The sequence below is a fragment of the Coturnix japonica genome, chromosome 18, assembly GCF_054131305.1.
Source record: "Coturnix japonica strain WE chromosome 18, WE-NBRP24, whole genome shotgun sequence".
In the NCBI taxonomy this organism is placed as follows: Eukaryota; Metazoa; Chordata; class Aves; order Galliformes; family Phasianidae; genus Coturnix; species Coturnix japonica.
Genome location: NC_140680.1, coordinates 12,632,904 through 12,652,544, shown reverse-complemented (window position 1 = coordinate 12,652,544; position 19,641 = coordinate 12,632,904). Strand labels below are relative to the sequence as shown.

The 19,641-nt window shown below is 46.4% G+C and overlaps 2 long non-coding RNA genes across 6 annotated transcripts in view; one reads left to right on the top strand and one right to left on the bottom strand.

The window, feature by feature from the left end:
• The window catches only part of LOC107320432 (uncharacterized), a 181,692-nt gene extending 181,237 nt beyond the window's left edge, over positions 1–455 (top strand). For all 5 annotated transcript variants that reach the window (XR_014935474.1, XR_014935476.1, XR_014935475.1 and 2 more), the window contains one exon: positions 127–455. This is a non-coding gene — a long non-coding RNA (uncharacterized LOC107320432). The remainder of the gene's footprint in view (positions 1–126) is intronic.
• On the bottom strand, positions 221–19,180 carry LOC107320433 (uncharacterized). The gene is made up of 5 exons (XR_014935479.1): positions 18,489–19,180; positions 16,938–18,321; positions 16,721–16,877; positions 12,017–12,112; positions 221–4,814 (listed from the first exon to the last, which is right to left on the bottom strand). It is a non-coding gene; the product is annotated as an uncharacterized LOC107320433 (long non-coding RNA).
• Positions 19,181–19,641: the final 461 nt, after the last annotated feature.

Genomic DNA, 19,641 nt, shown 5'->3' with positions numbered 1-19,641 from the left:
TGCTTGATGTTACCCATGCAGATAAGCCACTGCAAATAATACTATTCAGAATTCAGACAGAAGCTGCTGCTAATTCTGGAACCCCTCTGACATTCTAACAATTATTTCTTCCATTGTCTAAAATAGATGTGTGCCTCGGGGTTTGTTTGTCTCACTCTGCAAACTGAGCAAGATTCTCCAGTGGAACAGACAAGCAGGGATGGGACTGCACACTGAGAGATGAAGTACAAACCTGAGTTTTAATAAGCTTTGTAAAATATATCAGGCTCCCAAATGTCACAGAGTGAGAAAGACATTTCAATCCTGAATTAATGAGTAGCGTCACAGAGCCAGCTATAAGGCAGGCACGGATATGAATATAAATCAGCATGTGTGTCTTACCAACAACCAAATAGCTTGTGACATCCTGCAGCATAAAGTTGTTAATAAAAAGCATAGCTAATTTAGAGATCAAATTAATGGTGTCAGGAGTACATTTCTTTTCCCCCTGGATGACTAGAATGATGCCCCAGGATTGGACTCCTGGCAGGTGGCACTTTGCTAACAAAGCAATGTCCAGGACTGGATGAAGTGCAGTCCTATGGCAGCTCTGTGTGCAGGCAGAACCAAGTGGGCTTTGGGCATGGGGTGCGTTCCTGGAGCCCACGCACTTCCCTCTCCTGGAGAAACCAATGGAGACCATGGTGTGCTGGAAACAACAGTGCTTCATTCAACCTTCCTGGCAGTCCTTTGGGCTGTATTTCAATGAGTTGTTATTTTGATAAACAGCTCGCATGCCAAGAGCTTGCAAGGTGAAGAAGCGCATGCTCAGCGTTTCCCAGAAGCTGCAGCATCGCATTTGGATGCACGGCTCATGTGATTTCATCTCCAGAAGCTGCTTACTTTCATTATAATGTTGCTTTGTGCTGGTTGTGTTTTGAAAAGTTGGCTACTGTGGTGAACCCAACCCATGTCAGGGTTGAGAAAGGGTCAGGTTGGATAGAAAACATCCAGCAACACCAGCTGCAGGGCTGGAGCTCGCTGCCTCTGCTCTTCTCAGCCAGAGCAGTGATGATACAGCTCAGGCTGGGCAGAAGGGATAGAAGGTGCCAGCCGCAGTGTCACTCATGTCACTTGTGTCACTGTGACCTGGCCACGATGACGTGTCTCCTGCTGTCACACTGCCACCCTCATGGCAGCTGGGGAGGTTTTGAAGGGATAACTTCAGGCAGCATAATTCAAGACTTCAGCTCAGAATTTAGCCCCGGTTCTCTGGATTAGATGCTCTTGTTTTGTGTTTAGCTTTGGGAAGGAGAAGAATTAATCAGCCTGCAAGGGGCTGATGCAAAAAGAAAACCAAAACTAAAAGAAATTTTAATAAAAGCTACAGCATTAACAAGTACTGAACTAATGACCTTTGATATATGAAGCAAATGCTTCATCCACTAGTCTATGCAATGTTTCATTACCAGCCATGGGAATTTACAGGTGTTAAATTAGCTGCAAGATAGCTCCCATATTGTGACCGTAATAGAACACATTGAAAAAGTTAATAAAGAACTGAACATAGGGGCTGCAGAGTTCAAATGCAACCTCCTTGCCAGTTCATTTTGAGGTCTTCATCAGCTGAATTCCAGCACAGGCAATGATTCTGCATCTGATTCTCTTTATTCCTTCTTAATCCTGGAGGACAGCATCCACTAGAAGTGCAGCACTGCTGGTACAGAGGTGGAAGCCAAGAGAGCAGCCACAGAAGCGACATTGCACTGCTCTAATCAGGCATTAGTTTCACATCCTGCCTTGGATTTTTCTTTTACCAATTTTACTACAATCTGCAGATAGGAACTATCATTTTATACAATTATGAAACGGTTCTGAAACTGTTGGTGTCAAACAGTTGGACAGATGTAGAGGCTGAAACTTCATCCATACTTTCCAGTTAGACAACCACAATCGAAAAACAACTGATTGCCTATGATGCCTGTAAATGTTACAATTGCATTTCAAAGTCACACTCCAGCTTCCTTGCTGTTCACAAAACCCTGGTAGACAGCACACACACTTGCTCAAAGTCCTTGACTCAACTCCCTACACAGCTGCTCTCTCTGCTTCTGTTTGTGCTGAAGCTGTGGCCATTTGCAGGTGCATGGGATTTCTTCGCCTCATGCTGTGTGCATGATGTAGGTTCTGGTCCACTGATAAGAACAGTTATTGCTTCCTCTCTTGGAGATAAAACTGTGTTTGAGAAGTACAGTGTAATACACTCGGGGCAGGAAGGAGAGATTCTCTGAAGGTTCACAAATAGGATTCTCAGACTTCACTTTTTTCTTCTTCAAACAGGATTTTGTGTGTTCAGAAGTCCTTTGGTACTACCAAACCACATAGATTAAAGGCTGGATTTCATCTAACAGCCTCAACAATTTAGCAAAACAAAATCTTTAATATACACTAGCAGTAAAAAATATAGGGGGAAACAAATAAACAAACAACAACATGAGCAGGGGAGTGGATGGGATTACTCTCCAGCTCAGGCAGACCATGAGAACCAGCAGTCAGACTGGATGCAAAGAGAAGAAAGGAAAACAAGCAAGGTGGGCAGAGCAGGTGCTCCTGGTTATTGTTCTCTGTGCTTTTCGTTGAAGAACCAATTATTCTAAGACTTAGGTTGTTAAAGTTAAGATTGAATGAATGGCTTCAGCAGTGGTGAAAGTGATGATGGAGAGCCCTTGGCTGGGCAATGCAGGAGGACAGCTAAATTAACAAGTAATTAGAGCTCCTCTGGCCATGGCCAAGGCCACAATTCAAAGCAGAGGATCTGGGGCAGGAGGGAATGAGCAGTCCTGTCCATCTGGTTGCAGCCATGTTTGCTGCCTGCAAACGTTCTCTCTGGTGCTACAGGAAAGCCACAGGTTATTCTGCAAATGCAACATTCATTTTCCATGAACAACAGCCAGACAACAAGTTTAAAGCTAAATTAGATACAAACATCACGCAACATCCCCCTCTAAAGAAGCAAAAACATGACAGATGGGAAAATATACTAAAGTAATTTTATGACAGTTGCAACAAGCCAAGAAACTATGGCAGTAGATAGAAAATAGAATTCTAGGATGTATGTACCATTTGCTGTTTCCATTGGTGTGGGGCTGCGTGGCAGAGCCAGCAGGCAGTCCCTCAGTGCCCATGTTGGCTGCAGGATGCCATGGGGCAGGCAGACAGCACCGAGCTCAGCACTGCCGTCCCCAGCCCTCGTCCAGGCAGGGAGGGGCTGCACGGTGCTTTATTTCCTGTTGCTCGTGGCTGCCTCGCTGACCCCTCTCCTGGTAAATGAAACACCTCTGGCAGCACAGTGAGTTTGATTAAAAAACAGGAAATATAGGAGGTAAGACATTTTCAATAATGCCTTCAAAACTGGGGCCTGGTCCAATGGGCCCTAACTCATCCATGTCAAAGAAGCTATCACTGGGTAAGGGATGTGAGTTCCATCCTTGCTGTGCAATGAACTCAGCTTTGGAATGAATCTCAATTGTTTTTCTTGATCTTTCCTTATTTTGTTAAACAAAGGCTCTATATGATTTTCTCTCACTGTGTCTCCTGGGAGGTTGCATTTTCTCTGCTCTTTAGCACTGAATCACAGTATGTTACATTTATATGGTACCCAAGGGATCCCGAAGCATGCAGAAATCATAAGCCAAATTTCACTCTTGGAAGCATGAGCTCAGCTCATACCAAAGTTAATGGGAGGTGAGCACAGACATCTAAAGGGAAGAGTTGGCCCATCAAGACAGAGGACTCTTTTCACCCACCACCTAAAGCAGCTGCCCGCAGGCAGAGCCCAGCCCAGCCCATCCCGGAGGTGCTGGTGGCTGCCAGTTGCCAGTGCTGTGGGACAGCTCTGTGTTAGCACCACCTGCAGATGGGCTCTAGGCTTCCATGGACACTGTTGCATCACTGCGCGACCCCTTGGTTTCTACAGTGACAAAATCAAAGGGCTCTTAACACTGTTTCTGTTTCTTTGTTTCTATTTCAGATTGACTTGCACTTTTCAACCTGAATCATTCCATGTAAGGGGTTTTTAAGGCCCGCTCTGTCAGACAGGGAAGCCTGAACAAAGCTCTGTAGCTTGTGTGTCATCGCTGTGCTTGCTGTGCTTGCACATCAGAGGAGAGATTTATTTTTAAATTCTCTCTGTTCCTTTTTTTCTTGCTCTGAAGACAGGTGGTCAGTGGGCTGATGTCCCATCTGCTGGCACAAGGCACAGCGTCTAGTGGCACAGGCATGGATCACAGGTTCACACCCAGTGTCCAGCACAGCAAGCAGAGAGGAGAAACTCCCTTCCCGTGCTCTTGTTTTCCTTCAGTTTTGCTAGCGAAGGATGAATTTCATACTGTTCTGAGTACTTTTTTGGATAACCCACCCCAAAGATGCAATCCAGATGCACAGCCAAGTGCCTTAAACCTCTGAACCGACTAAACCAAATTATATAAAATCTTCTGAGTTTGCAAAATCGAGTTGGGAATCTCAAGAAAACAGGCGTGCTTAGGGGATTTCCAGCATTTCCTCCTCCTTCGCAGGTTGGCAGTATCACAGAGCAGCCTCTTCCCATGGTGTTCTGGCACTCCTGGGCTCCTTCCCAGCCAGGAGAGTAATTTGCAAAGGTGCCCAAAGTTAAAAAATTATGGGGGAAAATGTTATTTGGCCTGTTCAAAGCACAGAGAGCTTCTTTTAAGCATGGGACGAAATGATGGCTTATTATCCAGACAGGTCCTCCTTTCCCCGACTCTTTGTGTGATGACTGTATGGAGCTGCTGCTGGAAAGCCAAGTGCTGTGGGACCTGAAAGGAAGAGCAGAAAGCTATTTCCCTGCCTGTTCCACTTGTGGATGGACTTCAACCAAAAGCTAAGATCCATGCTGAAGGAAAATTGTCATAAGGCGCCAGGACCAGCTCTCACAAAAGGCCTCTCACTCTTCATCAGCGTAATTAACCTCCTGAGGCCAAACTTAAGAGCTGGAAGCACCAGGAAGCAGCCCTCAGTGCTCAGTGTGCTGGCTTAGCATGCAGTCACACTCTCTCACGTCGCTTAATGCAGGTGCACACCACTCCCATTTCCAGACAAGCTCTGTCTCTCTCCCTGCCCATTGCTTCCTTCCAAAAGCTAGAATAAGTCAGGGGCCAGGGTGTCTGATGCCTGCACAGGCTGCTTAGCCCCAGCCTTGCTCTGCATGCAGAGCTGAGCAGGGCTGCTCCCATCCCCAAGCTCTTAGCTCCCCACACTGCACTTATCAGCAGGGCCTGGTAACTGGCCTCAGGACTGCTGCCAAACCAGTACAAATCTACAGGAACTCTTTTCGTTTAAATCCTACTGCTCAGATGAATAGGGCTGTGCATGCACGCACACACAGGGCTGCTGCGGCTTGGCAGATGAGCGGCACCTCATTAAGTTGCAATAACTCAATCACGCGTTATCATCACAATCTCTATTCTCTTAACTCCGCAGTTGGGTGCTTTCAAAGGCTCTGAGAACTCAGAGGTCCCACTGGCGGCGGTGGGGCTCACAGGTGCTCCAGCCTCTGAAGATCAAGGCACTGTGTGCAGATGTGGGAATACAGCTCTCTGCCTCCACTCGTGGGGTGCCCAAGTCAGGAGACCACAGTGCCCACTTGGAGGAGTGGATGGGTTGAGCACAAAGGAGCGGGCATGGGTTTGAACTGGGAAACTCAACACTGGCCCAAATCCTGGGGGGACACCTGACCTCGGTGTGACTCCACAGACCCCAGTGTCCATTTATCGCTGTCATCCTGAGCGCTCTCCTTTAGCTTACAAATGCAATGGACCAGCTTCCCTGAGGTCATGTTTTAAATATACAACCCTGGGGCTACTCTTTAAAATTCAAAGCATCAGAGGACACACAGAGAGGGCGTTTTGCATCATTTCTGACAAGCAGAAATTCTCCTTGACAAACTGAAAGGTGAGCACCAGCAAGCCCTGAGCCTCATGCATAGACAACATTAGGATGAGACCACAACAACAGTTTTCACTTACTGCACCAACTTTTCTTCCTCACAGTTTGCCCACAAATCTGAACAATGATGCTGAACAAGTTTGCTGTGGATAGCCCTTATGAAGGAGAGGGGAAGTGATGCTGCTGAGGTCAGATCCCAACATGAGTATGGGAAGAACCCCAAGGATGAATGCAATGACCCTTCACACCAGTCAGATCTAGGGATGAAGGGGGTCCCCCCAGCACAATGATGCTCTCCTTTCCTAAGAAGCACCAGCAAACTGGTGTGAGTGGAGAAGTGACTTCAGAGTTGAACCCAAGCTCTGCATGGCTGCCAGCAGCCATCCCCATGGACAGAGCATATACCTTTAAGTGCTGTTCACTTGCTCTCTAAAAGGGAGAAAAAAAATATATTAATAAAATAAATAAATAAATAAATGTCTGTTAGGAATTATATTACCTGCAACAGCTGAATTTAATTAGCAATGCAATCACAACAAATATTTAAAAGCTGTGAAGGGAAACTTGCTTCACTGAGTGAGAGACCCATGCCTTGTGTGCACTGAGCATAGCAGAGCTCTGCCATCAGTGAGTCACTATGGAGAAACATCACACAGCCACGGGGTTTCCTGCTCTGTCTAAGCACGTTGTGCTTTGCTGTTGGTCCAGCCCAGCTTATCTCACCTTGGGGCATGGAGGAGGAAGGAGGGCTCTGAGCTAACATCAGAGTAGCATCACCAGGAGATCTCCTGGGGGCTCTTCCATCCTCCATCCTCAGGGTCACAGCCCGTGGGTGGCAAAAAGAACCACATAAACAGTTAAGTCAAACAACACACAGTTGGGTGCAGCTTGGCTCTGCTCATAGCCAACACATGAGAGCTATGGGCAAAGCTGTAGCTCACTGGTTATAGCCTCATCCCATAGACTTAGAGATGGAAAACACTCATTAGGCCACTGAGTCCATCCCTCCATCCCATCTGCCAGTGAAGGATTGTTCCCTGCAGAACAGTTCCCTGTTCTCATCACTAATAATATAGATCACGTATTGCTGTTGCTTAGACACAGCTGGTTGGAATGGCACTGGGGAGAGTGTCCCAGCTTCTGCTCCGACCTCCTCAGGGGTCATGTGCCCACAAGCGTGGCTTTCTACAGACCCTGCCTGCTGCCTTCGTCCTGTGCAATGAGTAGTAATGACACCTATGCACCAAAGGTGGTTTATTGCTCTAAGTAAGCAAAAGAACAGTGGAAACCACAGCCTTCCCTTGGGTTCTATTTGTTTGGCAACTCCCAAACCACAGAGCCTGTTTTTACTGGGAGGACTGGGAAACCCTCAAGAAGAGCTGAAGTGGGGAGGTGGCCAGAGTGGGGGTCCTGGGCATAGATGGAAGACCTGGCAGGAGCAGAACCTCCAGGAGCTGCCTGCAGATGGGGATGGGTAAGGGGAGATGAGGTCAGAGAGGTCCTGGCGGGTGGAGCGCATCCCAGGAGGCAGGTCACGTCCAAGCGAGCAGCTCTCAGTAAGTCAGATGAATTATGTTGCTTAGAGCAGCACAGATAACAGCTAAGGAGGCTGGGCTGTATCTGACTCAGGTTTCCTCATTCTGAGCATTTTGCAGAGCACCTTTTATTGCCTTGTCTACTGCCAAACAAATGGATAAATAACCCTGCGCCTCTCCCCCAGGCCTTCTTATCATCAGGGTGTGAGTAAGTCCTGGTGCTTGTATCCAAACTCACACTCCCAGCCTCCTGGGATGCCCATCACGCGATCCCGTTCAGATCTGCACACGTCCTCAGGACCTGAGAGTGCCCCTCTAGTCCATCCCATCGACTTCACAGTGATTTCCATGGCAGACCCTCAAGCTGTCCTTCAGTGAGTCCTTCCATAGCCAGGGTAACTCAGTGGGCTCTGATGAACCTTGCAGTCAGAAAGCTACCTCTCCAATGACAGGAGATTCTCAAGTGTAGTAGAATCCGTCCAAAGTTCAGATGCAATTAATGATTAGATGTTAATTCCATCAGCAAGTGATGGAGGTGATGCAGCTATTGACCAGAGGCACTGAGCTGAACTAACCGGCTGCAAAGAACCAAGCTCAGAAGCACACAGTGCTTGAGTTTAACTGTCTGTGAGGATGAGTGCTGTCTTCATTCACTCAGATCCATTTGGGCTTTTCTGACAGCACAGCGCTGTATCAGAGCACCCTCTGTTATTCCAGCACAGCAGTCAGCAACAAGACCTCAACATGTGCTAGATAAAGCATCTTGAGGTTTGTGAAGAAGTTATGTAGATGAATGATAACAGCCAAGATTAGACAACCGCAACTCTGTAAACATGCTGCTGCTGCTGGATCACAGCTCGGTGAGGGTGACCGCCAAGCTCTGCGTGCTCATGGGGCTGACAATTCCCCGACCACAGCTCCCCATGCTAATGGGACTGCCACTTCTCCAGCCACCTGTATCTGAAAGTGCAGGAATGGCTGGGTATAATGAGCGTGTTATTTGCTCCAGTGATTTTAACACAGGTCTTCAGATTTCCTGGCAATTAGCCCATTGGTAGGAGTGTCACACTGCAACAAGTGGTCATAGCAAACCAATGGATACAGAGGAGAGGTGAGAAGTATGTTCCTCCTGCACTGCAACAGTGAAATTAATAAAGCACCTACAAAACATGCTGCTCTTCAGCCTGAGACCAGCCCTGGGCCAGGATGCAGCAGTTGAGTTTGCGTGCTCCCATCAGGGACACTCAGGGCTGCAGCTACACTTGGGCACACACCTCCCATCACACATCCAGGCCAAGGATCCAGAAGTCAGGAGCTCCTGACCCAATGCAAGAAGTGCCAAGCATTCTCCATCCCTTCCAAAGGAAACGGTGGAGTCAGCACAATCCTACCTACACCCGGACTCCACCGAGGCAGCTCAGGATTGGAAAATCCTATTACCACCCGTTGAGACACCATTAAACAATTTCCCAGCCTCACCATGTGACTGTGCACAGGCTACACGGGAGCCCAGGCTTTAGCAGTGCTTTCATACTTCCAAAATGTGTCTGCTGGGTCATGTGGAGGCTTTCCAAACCCCTTAAATCCACCCAACAAATGCACCTTTCCAGCCCAAGCCAGCAGATCAGTTGGGAAGGGAGCACTCAGCACCACCTCCTACCACGGGTGCTCCTCACCTGGGGTTTTTTGGCCTGCTGCAGGCCAGACGGTGAGCGTACAGAACATACCATGCATATTGCTGTGCATCTCTGTGCAAGCTTGGCTTGTGGCAGAACTCTTCCCAAAGCAAGTATTCCAGGCTCGCATATAAATTAAAGCTCATAAATCAGTTGAGAAAAAAATCTCCTCGATGGCAATGGCCAACTTGTTAGAAGGGAGCTAAAGGCTACAAACGGTTTTCAATGAAGCCTCGCTAGCTGTCAAGAATGCACGAGGCAGCGGCGGTGTTTGGATTGGGAACGCGAGTCAGATTTTTCTCCACTCTTTTGAGGACAATGAAATGTAGCAGCTTTCCTTCCCCTCCGAGCTGCTCGGAGTGACCTGAGCCGGCAGACAACAGCACAGATACAATCTCTGGAAATCATGAAGTGACCGAAGAATGGCTGAGGAGTTCTGAATAACTAAATAAAGTCCTCTGTGTTTTCTTTAGCAAGTAAAGAAAATACTTTTAGCGTTTTAGTGTGACTTTTGGGGTCAAGGGGGAATCTCGAGTCCAAATACAACAAACCCGTGTGGAAATTGCTGCCAAGAGTCTGATAGCTGGGCTGGGAGTTTGCCTTGAGGCTCAGATGTGCGAGCGCAGCCCGCTGGAGGCAGGCTGAGCCTGAGTTCTTGCTCAGAGCATGGGAATCTTGGGCACGTCCTCTCTCCTCCAGCAGTGTGCCCCTCTGCAGCTCAGTACCAGCACCCAGCCATCCAACAGCCAGGACTGTGGGTCAGCACAGCAGTGCTTCCCAGTGCCTGGTACAGATGATGTGCCATTAGCAACACCTTAGAGTGTCATCCTGCATTTCTGTTAAATGCCCTTTTAGGACACATGCTATCACTATGGGATGTTACTGGGGTCATAAGGCTCAGTGTTCGTGGGTGAGCCGGGGTGCTCAATAAAGGAATAGGAAAAGAAAATTTCTGGTATCTCAGCTTCCTGAACTTTGAAGCACTGTAGTAGATAGACTTTCCTTCTCTAGCACACCCCCTCAAAGACTTAACAGCTTCTTTTTTTAACCTCACACTGCTAAAACAGTCAGATCTTCCAATACCATATATATTATAAAGTAGAAATGTAATTCTGGCTTCAAATGTGCATTCAAAAAATCTTTGGGTTTTTTTTTTTTAGGTTTGCCTAGAGAATAATTGAATACTTGTGTTAGAACATCACCCACTGTGCCAATTTCACATACCCCATCTGTCATCATTGGCACAGGTGGAAGGACTCTCCTTCTGCTCTGATGCCACGAAGAGAGGATCCACACTGCAGAAGCGCACCCCCTTGGTTTCTTATTCCAGCATAGGATTGCTGTAGCCATGATGGGCAAAGGAAATAAATTATGTTGGAGAGAGATAATATCTTTTGCTGGACCAATATAGCCCTCCCAAAAAGCAGACTAACTTTCAGACACACAAGGTCTTCTTTTGAGAGATTTTGGGGATCACAACAGCCTAATGAAAAATATCTCCTCTCTGCAAAATTCTGGTACAGCATTCAGCCACGTGAAATCCAGGTTACAAGAAACATCATATATGTTTTCTCTTCTTTTCTTCTGTTACATTGCTGTTTTTGCAAATGAGATGCACCTAGGGTTCTTGCAACCTTGCCTACCTCATACAAAGATTCATTGCACAGCTTCCTTACCAAGCCATCTGCTCTCAGAGAGGAGAAAGCCAACATCTGACATACCACATACCATCAAGCAGCCTCAAAAGGACAGTAGTGGGCAAATGATACCCTGCATCTGCTCAGCTCGCATTCATTTCCAGCCACCTAAGGTTTGGCTGCTACAGCTCTTCTAAACCCAAATACATATGTTGGCTTAAAGACACCATAGTAAAGTAGCCTAACAAACCAAAGCAATTGGTTTTAATAAGAATCTTGGCTTGTTTTGACAATGCACTGAATCTTCACGTTGGCACTGTGAATGTTTTTTTAGGAAAATGTATGCATCTTTGCAGCTCTCAGCAACTAAATCCTCTCTGCACTTCATGGAAAGGGTTTCCTGGCTATCCGCTTTCCGACGTATTCCAAGTTCCTTGCAGCTGATTGTTGTCTAGGCTGAAATACTTTCATATGAAGCTCAGCTATTTGCCCCCGTTGCGTGCTGTATGCTGATGGTGTGCGAGGTGTGTGGGTTGCATGCCATGCCCTTCATCCTCCTGCACCTACAGAAGGGGTTGGGGCTGCGGGGACGTTTCGGTGCTTCCTGAAGTGCGTTGTGCAGATGTGTTTGGAATAGCAACGGAAGCGGCTGTCTCCTGCTACCCGGCCTTATTACAGGCAGTAGCAATGCTCCCAGAGTTCAAAGGCATTTCATGCTCACTGAGCGTTTTTCAGCAAGAAATCTGAGATTAAATAAACTCCAACCCTCTCTGAGGAGAAAGCAGAAGATGGAGGGAGAGGCGCTGACTCTCACTGCACAGCATGCATCTTGGTGTACCTTGGAAAACACCCAGGCGAGGTGCTCCTCAAGCACACATCTGGCCAGGACATTGCACTGCTGGGGCCAGGACTGTGCCTGCTGCTTTTGAATGGGCTCATGCCAAGGATGCCAACATGCTCGCAATCCAAACAGCACCCAAGATGTTCCCCAGCCTGAGTCCTACCACCTCTACGCTGGCTCCCAAAGGACCAGGTGGTTACATTGGATTTTCAGCTTTTCTCCTGTTTTCTGCTGTAAAAGATGATAAGCTAGATTGTCACCAACAGAAATATTTAGCTTTCAGTGAGTGTAGGTACATGAATCCCTCTCAACTGCTGACCTGCTCCTTTGGAGCAGCGCCTACACCCTGCTTTTGTGCAAAGGAATCATGTGCCCAGGGCATACCTCTGGCCACGGACACAAAGGTGTTGCTCAGCCACACTCAGAAGGCTCAAGGAATTGGGTTGTTTGATTTTTCTCCTCTCCATAGCGACACAGGCTCTGTGGGAAAAAGAAAATACGTGAGTCATAGAAGTGACTGAAGTACCATTCCCAGTGATGGCAATGTTTACCCAGGCTCAGCTGGTTCAGTAATGCCCTTAGCAGGCTGTAAGGTTTATCCCTTGCACTCCCCATCCCCCCAGTGAATACCATGGCTGAGGGTGGGCATAGGCTCCACGCAAAGCACCTGAGTTGGGAACGTTTCACTTCTGTGCATCTTCCAGACTGAAGGCAAGGTGTGAGCACAACCTCCACAGCTCAAGGAAGTTCTGTGCTCAGCTTCTGGGGCTGGGCTGGCTTCTCCAGACTCATAAAGGTGTTGATGCTCTTACAGACAGTGCAGATATTGTCCAAGAGTACAGGGCATAGGCATCCACACCCTCAGCATGCTTGGCTGCTTCACTCTCATCGGCTTCATTGAGACAAAGGCATTTAATAACACTGAGGATCTGAGCCCATTGTGGTTTGGAAAATCCCATTAGATACTATTCCCCATCTTCAGGTGACTAAACACTTCAGAAATCCAGTCCCAAATGCCCTCAGAGACTCAACAATCCCCACATCAGTCTTTTCTGGACTGCCCTATTAAAGGTCACTATTATGGTGCTGGAAAAACCACCCAGGTTAGACCTGATCCCAGAAAGACCCTGAGGTACATACAATGCAGAGGTAATTAGGGCATACTCTTTGCTGCAGACAGTACACTATGAGCCCAGGATAGATCTAAAAGCCTGAGAGGCAGACATGGAAGAGTGTTATGTTCTCTGTCTGAGATCCGAATCCCAGGGAGGGTGGAAATAGCAATGTAGGACAGCTGTGAGTATGCTTAGTATTAATATCAAATATAATGGTAATTCAAAACAGAATCTTTTGGTACAGATCTGAACTACACAAGCCAAGTTATGAAATGATATTAGCATCTGGATCTGAGAAGCAGCTGAGACTAAGTTGGCCAGCGTTTGCCATATGTCTCATCTGCAGAGAATATTTAAATAAGTAAACACAATGAGTTAATATAAGTGAAATAACTTTGCAAGATAAGCACATCTCTGTGCTAGTGGGATGGCAGACTGTCAGAACAACCCTGTTCAATGGAAATCCTGAAAGGGTAAAATTCAGATGGCACAATACTAGCTTTTCAACTGGCTAGATAGTTTAGCCCAGAATGGTGAACATTTACAGTGATTTTTATCTGCTGGCAGGTGAGAGAATCCCATTGCTGTTGCCAAAGCCTTAACTCATCAGAAAATCAGTGGTTCTTTCTTGGAAACATGAGCTAAAACCTTTCACAGACCTTCTAGCTACATCTCTGTGTAGGGAAAAGGGGCTATAATTTTAAGAGCATCAAAGGTATAGAAAGTTGTGCTGCTTTCCAGTAATTCCCTGACAACACCTAGAGGGTGAAACAAACCTGCTGGTGGTCTAATCTGAACTGAAGGGGAAAAAAATGCTCTTAAATGCTGATTCTGGGGAATAAATTATTCCCTAAAAACAAGCCAGACAGATCCAGTGTCTTCATTTCATTTTGACTTGTGCAACTCTCTGAATGTCTCCAGTGAAGAATTAACCTAGAGAGGATTTCAGTATTTGGCCCAGGAGAAACTCTTAAGGGACTGCCACGGTTCAGGCTTTTTCTTAAGAAGTCTCTCCCCTCTGAATAGCAGATCAAGGCTTGAGCACCAGGTCACTGGCATCCAGTTGCTTGGCCATGCACACAGGCTCCTAAACACATCCAGCCTCCCAGGCAGTGTGCTCTGATGCTGAGTCACATTCCTTTATTAATGAAGAAGAGAGAAAACTATTAATTGCATACCAAGGACATTTTCTATGCAGGAAATTGGTAAGCTCAGCACCGCCTTAGAAGATGTCAGTGGTATCGTTCTAATAGGCCCTGGCAACTCCACGTGCCGTCAGTCCATCAGCCCCAGCTTTTTTTACTTTGATTGGTACAAAATGTTTCTGAAAACCGACACTGCTAATAACAATAGGTGCCCAAAGTGATCGCTTGCAGTTAGTTTTAGGAAAGTTCAAAGACTGAGTTTATTTTGGCTCCCCAAACCAGAGCATATAACATTCTTTTAATTTAGAACAGGACTTTGCTTCAGCTCTCCTTGGATGGATACGAACGGGTCCTAAGGATGAATGAGTTGAATGGCCCGATCTCTGTTCTCGTTCACTCCATTTTTGCACGGCATACCAACAAACTGGCTGTTCTGGCACACATTCAAGTTTCAGGGTCAGTTCAAACAGGTGTAAAATCCCCACAAACCATAAAGGGAGATCCACAAAAGCAAATCATATCTGAACAGTCCATATAACCTTTTCCTTGCTTCTTCCATACAATTTGTGAACAAAGTTAAATTTTGTATAGGCTGATTATACCTACTGGTTGTGATTCTTAGTGATCCTAAGCTCGAGGATTCAGTAGGAAGGCAAGATATGTCATAAATGGACTGCTCTACAGTTCCAGCCCTCTTTCCCAAACAGCCCACAGCAAGGCAGAAGAGCTCTGTGCATTCACTTCACTACATCTTTCCAGTTCTCCTTGCTGCTGTGCAACTACGTTAAGGTTCCCAACCCACAGCAACTGACCTCAAAGGTTGTGTGTGCCTCTGCCTCCAAACTGAAGAGACAGAGCACACTGAGTGGTAAGGGAAAATATAAAATACATTCTTATGCATGAAAGTGAAGAGTGAAGCAGCTTGAACCAACAAGAAGGAGCAATCGGCCCAAGAGCACAAACACACAGAAATATGATGGGTATGAAATCATTCTGAGCCAATCAGTAAGCTCCCAACTTCTAAAGCAATTTCATAATTGAGTAATGGGACACAGCAGGGTCTGAACTATTGTGTATTATAATCTGAATGGAATGCTGTGAGAAGGCTCGAGCAATCTGATCGCACCGAGCCCTTGCACACCAGAAATGCCTTTGACATATTTCCTTAAAGCACAGCAACGAGAGTGAAGTAACTGCTTGTTAATGACACCCCGATGGGTTGTCTGCAGTGCTGAAACTGAGATAGCAGAGATTGGAAAGCCTGTGCCTCTCCTTGGCTGGAGTTAACACACCAGCCCCCACAGACTGCCCACCCACTTCAACCTTAATCGCTGGCGTGCCTGTACAATCACCAGTTTCACTTCACTACATATTTCCTCCCCCAGAGCTTCACTTATAAAGCAGGAGGCACTAATAATCTGCGATGATCCTGCGCCAGCCTCCTGTCATGGCTTAGTGCTTTGTGGCTGGAGCACACAGCTGAGCCATGGCTATCTGCACAGCCTCACAGGCAGGCTTCATTCCCCTTCTATTTTCCAGACCCTCGTTGGATGTGCATGCCTTAACTCCTCCAATAAGTTCTCAGCTCTCTCGGTATTTAAGGACATCACTGTCTACTTACAGGCAAGCTTGGAATGAGCCAAAACCCCAGATCTGGAAGTGCTTGATAGCAAGGCAGCAGGGTTGGTTTGAGATCTGAACTCCAGGATGTGCTGCAGGACCTTGGCCTGCTGGGGCACAAAAGCTGACACATCCATCATGCACAGTATAGGTGTGGTTAGGTATTCCCCGATACTTGAGGGAGAGAGTGGGGAGGACAGAAGTGCAAAAACTCATAAATAGAAATAGTTTGATAAAGGAAGCAAAAGCTGCGTGCACAGGCAAAGCAAAGCAAGGAATTTATTCCCTCCCTCCTATCAACAGACAGGTGTACAGCTGCTACCATCACATGTCATGGAGAATCGAAGAAACAAACACACTCTGACCACTGCAACTCAGGCTGGATGAGAGCAACTTGGAGATCTAGTCTCATGGTGCCTTAAGACACAGCCTCCATCTCACCAGTCATATAAGATTTCCAGCCCTCAAAACAGCAAGGTGAGACAGCCCACCAGGAAAATAAGAATTAGTGAGCTGAAAAATAACCAAAAACGGAATTGCAAGACAACACCAATTGGTACAGTTAAAGCTGGGAAGAGAAGGACTGGTGTAGAAGCATGGAAAGAAAGCAGCAACTGTGCTTAGAAACTGGAATATATATTGCACATAATTTAAGTCCTGTACATATATGTCCATCCTGTCTCCTCCACCCCAGAGGATAATTTCACAAAACCTTTAAAACTCTATAACCTGCATAACAATTCTGAGTTGGTACGGATGCTGCCTGAAGCTCACTTGTGCTTGTTACTGGAGGATGCTGGCAATTAATCAATTTGTTATTCAAATTGACCAATTCTGAGCCCAATACTGAAGCACAGAGGATACCTGAACCTGGGTGCAAGCATGGGAGAAAAACCTGTTCCTGAGAAGACACTGGATGGGACACTCCAGTCTCCCTCTGTATCTAGGTGGACTTAAGTCAAGCCTACGTGAGCTGCGTGCATGCATGCAAGGTGGCCTGGATTTGTTGTTGGATTGAGTTGTTTGATAGTCCAAACAACTCACTAATAAGCTGCAGACCAAGATGTTCTTTTTTCAGAGATTATTCAATAAATGTTTCCAAATAAGAAGTTTCTATGGGAAAAACCTAGCCTTTTCCTACAGACAGCTCACATTCTGGAAAAAAAGGCAACACTGTTCATATGAATTATTCATCACAAATTACTCACCCAGATCTTGCAGCCAGTGGTGCTTCTCCTCTACCTGGAGCTGTAGAAAAGCCAAGTTGTGTCCCTTCAGAGAGAGGGGAAGGGTCATATCAACCAACTGTGGGGCATCCAGCCAACATGGCACCTCCTATTATGGACACAGAGTTTGCCATGGGACCTGTTCCTTGTCAGTGACTCAAGGCACCTCCTATTATAGGCACAGAGTTTACTGTGGGACCTGTTCCATCAGGATGTTGGGTGTCCCCATCCCTCATTCAGCTGGGCACACCTGACTTGGGTGAAGAAGCAGCTTCCACACTCAGCGAGGCTGAGTTGGACAGCGTGATGGAGATGAGAGTAACACGAGAGCCATGGCAGGAAGAGGCATAGTTCTCACATTTGCTGTGCACTGCCAAGTGAAAGAAGGGTTCACTATGAGACAACCTGTGGCTGGGAAAGGGACTAGCTCCACTCTTGGCTGCTTGTCAAAGCTAGCTATTTTGTAATATTAATAAAACCAGCGAGTCCATCTTCTGCAAGACAAGTTTTAATTTCTCCAGCAAACTCAGCAGCAGTCAGTCATGCCAAGACAGGCAGTCAGTACAGCTTCTTCAGAGCTTTGAATCTGCAGGAGAACATACAGGTACAACCAAAATAAACAAGGAAAGTAAAACTCACAGCACAGCTTGTGTGGAGGCAGGCAGGGAGGAACTAGAGGCATTGCACAAGCGTGTGGTCAAATACCTCACCAGTATCATGTGTTCAGGATGGCCAGAGTGCTGTGATGGTAGCAGTCTGGTTGCACACTGGCATGTAATAATGTCCATCTCCCAGTCCAAGTTTGCCAAGCTTCTGCATACCATCAACAAGCAAGGCATCCCAGAGCTTCATTGCAATTGCACACCTTCCTTGGGGTCAAAGCATTACCCTTCATTAGGGTTTTACATTAAATATGGTTTGTATAAATTCAGAGTTGTGTCCTTCCTTGTTTATACATCCAGAAGTCTTTTCTGCTCCCATAAAGCTATCACCCATGACTTCCAATTCCCAAGACAAATCCATTCATCATGTAATAGTTCTGCACACCATTTGAGGTGTCAGGCATTATTCTGCATCTCTTGCCACACCCATCAGTGCAACCACAGTGCGGTTTTAGAGCATCCAGTGCAGCTCCTCAGGCTACACTGCACTGAGCCCTGCACCCAAGACAAAGCAGGGCATCATTACACCTTCAAAAGCAGGGCGCGCATTTCTATCTAACAGCACATTAAGTGGATATTGTTCTTCAGCACTTCGGGTGCATACTCCAACTAGTTAAAAAGGAATTACTGGATGCGAGGCAACCCAGGACTCCAGCATTTTTGTTTCATCTTTCTCTGAACCTGACAACAGAACAGTGCAGACTTGCAGACTTACCAGACTGCTGAGGTCCAGGTGCCATGGCTGTACAGGAAAGCCAGTTTGAAGAGATTAAGAGGCAATTTGAACCAGCAGTTCCTCTGAAGGGATGCTCTCCCTTGGCAGAGGTCCCCTCCAGCAGAAGATGTGAGCATGCGTTCCAGTACACGCAATCCAGTGAGCAACACTTCTTGTCATCTTCTTCCTCCTGCAGCATCTTTCATCTGCTTGAAATTTAGAAGGTGATTTAGCAGACCTGAATTTGGCTCCTAATGAAGGCGATCTGACTCGCCAATCTCTCTCGTGGCTGTTGCAAGAATCTTTGATAATAACTTGGGTGGGATCCACCCTCAGAAGGCAGTGCCTAACACTAGGCCATCTGGACACCCACCATGTGCCAAACACCGTCGTTCACATTCAGTCCAGCTTCCTGCTCAAGTCAAATGGTGTTCTGATGAGTGACTGCTGAAATGCTCAGGATTTGACCCTCGTGTGTTTGTCCTGCTGTCTCCAGCAACACCGATGGCCTGCTCGTCAGCTGTTTACTCAGTTTGCAATGGAGCCAGCTGAAAAATTTTCAACAGTGCAGTTTCTCATCCAGTACAGTCTATTCAAAATCAAAATATTTCTCGGCAGTTTGTCAATTTCAATGAGATTTTACAACAGGAGGATGTCAAAACACAGCCTTTCATCACCGCCGCAGTGATTCTTTTCAATGGCATTGATGCATTCCATTTCATTATGATCTTTTTGCTTCCACGACTACACATATAAAATCTGCATTGCATTTGTGTCAATACTCAGACATGTCTTACTGCCTGATGTCTTGTTTTTCCATTTTATACAATAGGAGAGTAGAAACAAATCAACGTCATTTAGTCTTATTTAGACTTCTCTTTTTCCTGACTAGTTTCTAAATACGTATCTCATGGGAGACTTCCAAATTTCACTTTCTCATCTCAATTCATAACAAAAAGAGCTGAGGAGCATCAGGGCTTCTCCTGGAGCAGAAATCCCCCCTCCTGACCCAGACCTCATTACCACTCAGTCCTCCTCCAGCCGCAGCTCCAGCCAAAGTCCCTGGCTCTGTGGGAACAAATAAGGTAGATCTGATTCACAAGCTTAGCAACAGCTTGGGAGAACACAGCTGGCAAACCTTCCCTTTGTAAAGCTGCGTGAATCATCGTGGCTTTGATGACTGCCCTTCTCACAGGGAAAATGTTCCTCAGCAACAGAAATAAGATCTCAAATCAAATCAAATGCAGCTTGTAGTATTTACCTACAGTTCTTCTGGCAGCAGGAATTGTAGTGGTATAAATTCTCATGGTTATTTTTCTGCTAAGGTGGGCACAAAAGAATAAAACCCTGAGTGTATCTTGACCAAAACCAGGAAAGAGACAGCAAGAACGTGAAGCTGCAAATCCAGGCCACTACAGTAATAACATTACTGCCAGATCCCACCACAAGCAGAGGAACCTTCTCATCTGAAGCCATGTGTAGCAATTGGACAGTTCAATACAATGGGAAAGGCATTACAACAAAAA